The following is a 7,945-nucleotide window of genomic DNA, read 5'->3' as shown; positions in this document are numbered from 1 at the left end:
TCCCCCTAAAATGTCTAAATGCTGCTTGATATTGGGGGGTTCTGCCTCTTTTGAGACGCCCCCATTCCTCCTAATGCCAACTCCAAACCTGAATCACCTACCTGTGAACAGTTCTGTCACCTCTGAGATCTATTTGCTTAGCTGGACTGTCACTTTAGCTCAGCAGTGAGGTGGGCCCTTTTCTGCCTGTGTTCTGGCACTGAGTCTGGAGCTGGTCCTCTTGGCTGGCACCTGACGTGATCTTTACTGATCTCTTCCTGGAGCATTGGGTGGCACCTGCCTCACTCTGAGCTTGTAATACCTGTGATGGTGAATCATGGTAGCTATGATAGTGATGGCTGTTGTGGTTATTACTCTGGGGGGGGTCTTGCTGCACCCCCTTATTGCCTTTAAATATCTATTCAGACCATATTGTTCCCAAATAAAAGTCACAGAGATCTTTAGATTTATAATAAGCTGTAAAGCACTAGAGCTGGGCAGATATCAACCCTCTGTGCTATTTTATCTACTTCCCTGTCAAAATCCCCGAGATATTACTTGCCATATGTTTCGTTTGGACTGCTCCTGCTCCATCAAGCCAGCCCTCACAGTCATGCATTCATAATCCACCTACCCCATGGCTACCTCCCTTCTTCTCCCTGGATCTCCTCCTGGTCCCTGCCCGAGTCTCCAAGGCCCTGGAACCTTTGCTCCATCTCCCTCTCTTCTGTCCACCCCAGGCTGTAGGCATCTTAATTAACTAACCAGGGATAAGTTGGGGTGCAAGGTTTACACAGCACAAGCTGGTGCACGTGAGGATCTCCTCGTCAGGGGTGACTAGATCTTGGGGGCCAGCATGTAGCATCTGGATACATAGCAGCCCCAGACCAACCCCCTATAGATGGTAAGAATGGTGCTGATGCCAAGGATGGTAGGGTTAGTGATCATGGCCGGGATAATGAGGATGGTGAGGATGGAGACAGTCATCTCTGTGCCTGTGCTACCTCCTTTTTTTTTAAATAAAAAATTTAGATATTATGAGAAAGGGATGCTAGTAAGGAACTGGTGTGCCAGCCAACGACCACATCTCTGCCTCTGCCGCTCTTGTTCTCTCTCTCTACCGTGGTTGCTCAAGCACTTGTCTGTTGGAGCATTTCAAAGCAAACCTCACATGTTATTTCAGTCATAAGTCTATGAGGCCTTCAGTCATTTTTATTTTTGTGTGCATGGGTGTTTTGTTTGCCTATATGTCTGGTGCTCATGGAAGTCAGAAGGTGTCAGGTTCCCTAGATCTGGCATTACAGATCTTATAAGTCACTGTGTGTGTGTGTGTGCTGGGAATAGAGCCTAGGTCCTCTTGAAAAGCAGCCAGTGCTCTTAACCTCTAAGCCATCTCTCTTGCCCTTATTCTGAATTTATAATGAATGTCAGGTGTGTGTGTGTCTTTAAGCCATTATCATACTTAACATAAATTTACTGAATTGTCTCTGTATGATTACCTTCATCTAATTATCTTTTACCAGTTGATTTTTCTAAATTTGGAACCAGACAAAGTTTGCAATTTATATGAAGTTTTTCTCAAAACTCCTGACTCTGGAAGAGCCTCTCCCCTCTGTCCCGCCTGTGATTTGTTAGGGAGTCTGAGTGATTCGTTGAGGAGGACACGCAACATTCTGGACAGTGATGCTTTAGCATCCTTACATGTTAACTGTACTTGCTAGGAGCTCTCACTGAGACCCAGGGGCATGACCAGACTCAGGGTGGGATGGGAACAGGGGTGCGCGCCCCACTCCTGGAAGTATTTTATCACTGACTCGTGCATGCTCACAGACTTACCATCACTCTCATTGCTGGGTCAGTCTTTCTACAAAGCACCCTGGGTTTGGATCTGTCCCGTGCAGGAATATTTCAGAGTGCTTGCCTTTCGAGCAGCCCCCTGATGAAGGCACACAGTGACTGGCTTGCTCTTTTGTCTTACCTGGCAGACTTAGGACTTTTAGCACAGCTTGGGCACACTGGAGTTTCTTGCATTTGTACAGGATGCAATCTCCTATTAAAGTTAAGAGGGGGGAAAAAGCCCACAAGTTTCTACAAATATTTTAATTAAAATTTAAGGTTGAAGGTTTCTGCTTAACTTGGCTGGGCTTGTACTTTATTTTTCACCACTGAAAGGCTTGGTTTTTAAATGACGTTATGCCTCTTCCACCATGCAACTGTCACGGTTTCACAAAAGCTGGGAATGTGGCCTCCAGTGAGGTGCTTATTGAATGCAGTGCAAGGTCTCCACTTCATGCATACCCCACCAGGACTGGATTGTCACAGTTCTCTGTGTGAGAGTCACTGGAGCAATTAAAGTTTCCACGTTGTTGTATGCTGTCAGGCACATTTCTTTCCACTTTTTCTCAATGTTTCAGATTTGCATATTGCCTTGCTAATATTGTTTAAATAAATCTAGATTCAAAGTTTAAAATGATAAGCCAGGAGGCACTTGGAGATGCCTAGTTCTTACCTCTACCTCTTACATCTATTTCTTCTCCTTATGTAAGTGACTTTTATTAGTACTTGATTTCCATTCATTAATCTTTAGAACCACAACCAATATGTATATATGCGCATTCTCCCTCCTGCTTTGTAACTGATGACAACACTGTCTTGTGGTTGCTCTTCCCAGTGAGACATGAAGCTGCTTTCTCCTGTGTAAAGACTGCCTTTGTATCCCTCGGAAGCTGATTTTTGTACTGGCAGAGATCTGGTTACAGCCTGGACTTTGGTATTATTACTCCAGTTACTCAGCACATGATCCATATTTTGTAAATACTCCCTCTCTCACCTTCTGATTGGTTTTAATAAAAAGCCGGATGGCCTACAACAAAGGCAGGAAAGGAAGGTGGGACTTCCAGGCAGAGAGAGGAGAACTCTGGGAGAGAGTCATGAGAATTTGCCTGCCGGACAGGGAGAAAGAAGAAGGCTGGAACTGAAGGAGGGCTAACTAAGGAGCCACAGGGCAGGACAGAGGCAAAGCCAGTATTGTCAGGTTAGAATAGCTGAGAATCTGCCCAGCTATAGTGCCCGAGGCTTATAATACATATAAAATAAGTCTCTGTGTCCTTATTCAAGAGCCAGGCTGTCCCCAAGAAAATTACAGTTATATATGATGACCCTGGTTATAAGTGGAGAGCAGTGGAGACCTGAGGCCTGGGAAGCAGCTTTCCCTGGCTCTACAGTTAGAGCATAAGCCTGCTAGGGCTGCTGTCACGGAGCACCATATATTGCGGCTAGAATGATGGGGTTCATTTCCTTGAATTGCTGGGAACTGAGATCAAGGTTACAGCTACGTTGGGTTCTCATGGCCATCTTCTTGAGTGTCCACCCCCTTGTGTACGTGTACCCCTAGAGTACCTTCGTGCGGTTAGTTTCCTTATAAGCATGACAGTGGATTGGATTAGGCCTCCACAGGAGCCAAAGTTTAACTGTTAAAATCTGTGTCTCCCAATTCCGCCACATCCTGAAGTACTGCTGGCTGTGGACTTTACATATAAGTTTCAGGGTTTACATACATTTTTGACTAGCTCCAGTTCTCATGGCTGCGTGTAGGATGTGTGTCCACACATTAAGACCTGTCGGTGATGCTGAAGCACACGATTTTAATCTTAGAAAATGGGCTCCAACGTAATAAAGATGAGATGGATAAGAATCCAAGTAGTAAAGCAAGATTTGGAAAGCAAGGTAGGGCCAGAGAGACGGGCGACTCCGCAGCTGAAGTGCGTGTCGCCAAGCCTGACAACCACACATGCTCTATGGCATGCACCTCCGGTCCACATAAAAAAGATTAAATGGAGATCCCGGCCCCTCCCACCATGATATCAGTTCAAGTGAATGGTTTTCAGAGAACATCTCATTCCTCTCTAGGCTGTGATTGGCATCTTGCTCAATAGGGTTCTACCTACCCATATCTAATTAGCATGGGAAAAGTTGCAGACTAGGACAGTGTTGGCCAGACTATTAATATCAGCTGTGTCCCCGGCAAGCTCTGAGTAACTTGTCTCTTCTACAGCTTCAGTACTGGTCCATGCTCTCACTTTCTGAGTACATATTTCTTTCATAATGAAAGGAAAAGCCACACAGGTTGTTTAGACCTGGAATGGGTCCTCCTCTTCTCCCCTCCATTTTAGGCCTGATGAAGTCTGGTTAAAGAGGCCAACACTTTGCTCCTGGGCAGGAAAGAGAGACTTATAGTGTCATAAACTGAAGGTGGGGTGGTTGGCAAGGTGGGCATCCACCTAGACAGGAGGCCACGCCCAGGACAGAAACTTCTCTCAAAGGAACTAGTCCAGCTTGAAACAGAATGGGACTTCATGTGCAGCCACAGACAAGTGCACAAGGTGCCCTGCTTTGTGGTGGTATAAAGCAGTCCTAGCCCAGACAGGGGAGGGTTCCACTTTACAGCCAAATTGTACTGATGTCAACCCACCGTGGTCAGCTTGGATCCCACCCTTGGGGCTGCCTCAAGTTCCCATATGCCTTGACCAGTGAGTCCACAGGAGACAGGTGGTGAGCAGAGAAGGATGTATTATACAAAGAAATTAGCTCATGTGCCTATGGAAGCTGAGAAATTCTGTTATGTGCAGCTGACAAGCTGGGGACTCAGAAGAGTCTGAGCTGAAGGCCAAGACCAAAGGCAGAAGGCCAACATGAGACTGGAAGACAGCTTGAGTTCTCTCTTACGCAGCCCTTGCATCCCACTTGGCTTTAACTGCAATGGAAGGGAGGGCCCAGTCTATTTGACACACCCAAAATAATGTTAACTACATACATGGGCTCCCATAGCACAATCTAGTTGACACAGAAAGTTACCAGCACAGTGGAGATTAGAAGGGCCAGAGAGAGAAAAAAAAATCCCGAATTCTTTCTTCTTTATGTAACTAACCACCTTATCTCATGATCCTCAGACCAGCTCTCAGAAATTCGTTGGGCCCCGTAGACAGTCACCATATTTTTTCAAAGGGGAGACTGGCTTGGCTTTGCCAGTGGAAAGAGCCTTGCCAGTTAGCTGCTCAGGAGGAAGCAGGGACTCCTAGCTGGGATTAGGCAGCCTGTTTGGCTCAAGCCCCAGCAGCCAGAAGATGAGAGGAAGGAGGCCAGTGGTGCCTGCAGGGAGGTCCTGGGCGCAGGTGCCTTCCTGCTGTTGACACCACAGTGGGACACTGCTGGGGGGCTTCCTGAAGGCAGCACTCAGAATAGGCCTGAGGGAGAGTGAACAGCAAGTCCAGGCCTCAGAAGCTGCCCCTTCACCTAGCCTGAGGCAAAAACAGTGGGTCAGCAGCAGTTTCGAGACTTCCTCAGAAACTTCCTCAGCAACAGTTTCCAGACCCCTCTTCCCCCCACCAGCAAGTTTCCAGCCCCAACACCCAACAGATTAACACAGAGGTCACCTACCCTGGAATTCCCCTAATGTATTTAAAATCAGGCCTGCAAGTTCACTTGGTTGTCTTTCTGTGCTGGTAATGGGAGACCCAAGCATGCTAGACTTCTGCAGAATTTACATACCATTTGAGTCCAGGGTATCATTCTAAAGTGAACCATGGACCCTTATACTGCCAGCTAAGCTACACCCCCAGTCCCAGAAGCCCTTTCAGAGTGATTACAAACATGCATTTACTCAGATGCCTGCAGCTAATGATAGCCTTGGCATAAGCTTTATTTTTATTTTGTGTTTAAGTGATTTGCCTGCATGTATATACGTGCACCACTTGTGTGTTGTTTCCCCCCGATGCCAGAAAAGAGCATCAGGACTTCTGGGACTGGAGTAACAGACCATTGTGAGCCATCATGTGGGTGCTGGGAACTGAATCCTCTGAAAGAGCAGCCATTAACTGCTGAACCATTTCCCCAGCTCCCAGCGTCAGCTCTTCCTCTAAGATATTCAGAATCATACATGCTGTGTGCAAACATTCCTTGGATTTCTTGGTGGAAAAAAAGAAATAAAAAGGACACGACTGCTCTAGGTATGGTGGAGGAGGTTTATTGTAGACAGGAGGAAGATCATAGAAAGGGGAAGAGACAGAGCCGTCTGAGGGAGTCTGAAGTGGACGAGCCCAACCCACTGAGCAGGACCATGAGGGGGAGGTCAGCGGGGAGAGGGGACAGCCAGGAAGAAGCCAGAAGGGTAAAAAGAATCAAGCAGCCAAAATGGCTGAATTACATAGGGAAGAGTATTTGGGGAAGGACAGCCCTGCCCCTGGGCCCGAGAGTTCAGGGTAGGGGACTGGTATGCCAGCCAGGAGGACCCTGTAACAGATGGGGACTGAGGGATGCTGGGAAAACCTGGTGGCCGTGTCTGCGTTGATGTGTTAGTAGACATCTCAGCCTTTTGTCCCAGCTCTGAGATTGAAAGAACCTAGTGGGGAAACCCCGACTCAACTCCCGATTCAGCGTGCACCCAAGAATCACGAATAGAACACAACACCTTGATGTAACAACGCGAGGTATTTTAATGGCGGAGCTCCCGGTCGAAACGTATCTCACACAGGAGACAGTGGATTCGACCACGAGGCTTGGAAGCTAGGGGTTTTTATAGAAAAGGAGTGGGGCTGGGGGAGGAATTGGCGCGGTCTCACATGATTGGTCCATTTAAACATCAGCAGCCTGTTAACATTTAACTTAGGTCAGAGGGGTGGGAGATAGGGAGGCGATGGGCCTGCCCGGGCATGTCCTGGCCTGTTCTGCTATGTTCTCAGCCCCAGGTTTCAAAGCTCACAAACAACTCTTTGGGCTATTTGACATACATTACATGAATCACAGGTCTCAAGTTTTATTTCCTTTCAAGATGTAACATTTCTTTCTGCCCAGGTTGTGAAGGGCTGACAGGTGTATAAACATGTGGATGTTTTGAAGAATTATAGCAAACAAAACAGGTGTGGGAAAGATGGAGCTGGCTAAACTTACCCAGATCCTTAAAAAGAAAAAGAGAGATTTTAGCATCTATCCTCTGAGGACATAATGCCAACTTGCATGGAGAGTTTATGAGAATTATTAAATTTTAAATACTTAAGAAAAGTCAGCCCTCAGGAGGGACCATCGATTGCTTATTAAAAATGAGCCCCTGGGGATTTCTGTGCAGAATAACATATTTGAGTTGCATTATAGCATCTTCTGTCCTCAAAATTGATGTCAAATAGTGACTTTATAAGAAAAGGAAATGGGTAAGTTCGTTTCACTGACAGATGAAGATGTAAAAACATTTAAACATCAGCAAATAAAATACCAAGATGATTTTAAAACAATTCATGCATTTATGTTAGATTTATCTTAGGTATTTGGAAAGTCTAATACTAGAAAATTGTAAATCCGCTTACCGTATTAGGAGCCTAAAGTAGGAAAAATGCCTCATTATCTCAGTAGCAATCAGGTGTGTCTTTGATGAGTTTGAATAAAGTTACGCTAACAATGTTTAATATTAGGCACAAAGAACATTTCCTTGACAATAACACTAAACAAAAATCTAATAGGATAGGTCCCCCTTACAGACAGCACCTCTTTTCAGACAGATGGTGGCCAACTGATCTAAGGTTGATCCAAAGCGGCCTCAGGATCTCATGGTCATTTGTCCACATGGTTTGTCGCTAGCTTATAAGGGTGGTGGGCTTTGTAACAGGAGGGAAAGGGGTACCTGATAAGGAGTGGCACCCAGAACTTGGTTCTAAACCACAACTCCACTTTGACCTATTGTACTAATGTTCTATTTCTGTGAAGAGACACCATGATCAAGGCAACTCTTACTGAAAAAAAAAAAAAGCATTTAACTGGGGGCTTGCTTAGAGTTTTAGAGAGTTCGTCCGTTTTCATCTTAACGGTAACATGGCAGCACACAGACAAGCATGATCCTGGAGAAGTAGCTGAGAGCTATATACTGGTCTGCAGAGGGAGAACGAGAGAGAGAGAGAGAGAGAGAGAGAGAGAGAGAGAG

Source organism: Mus caroli, chromosome 1, assembly GCF_900094665.2.
Source record: "Mus caroli chromosome 1, CAROLI_EIJ_v1.1, whole genome shotgun sequence".
NCBI classification, from domain to species: domain Eukaryota; kingdom Metazoa; phylum Chordata; class Mammalia; order Rodentia; family Muridae; genus Mus; species Mus caroli.
The sequence above is the reverse complement of the archived record's forward strand: the minus strand, read 5'-3'. Positions refer to the sequence as shown.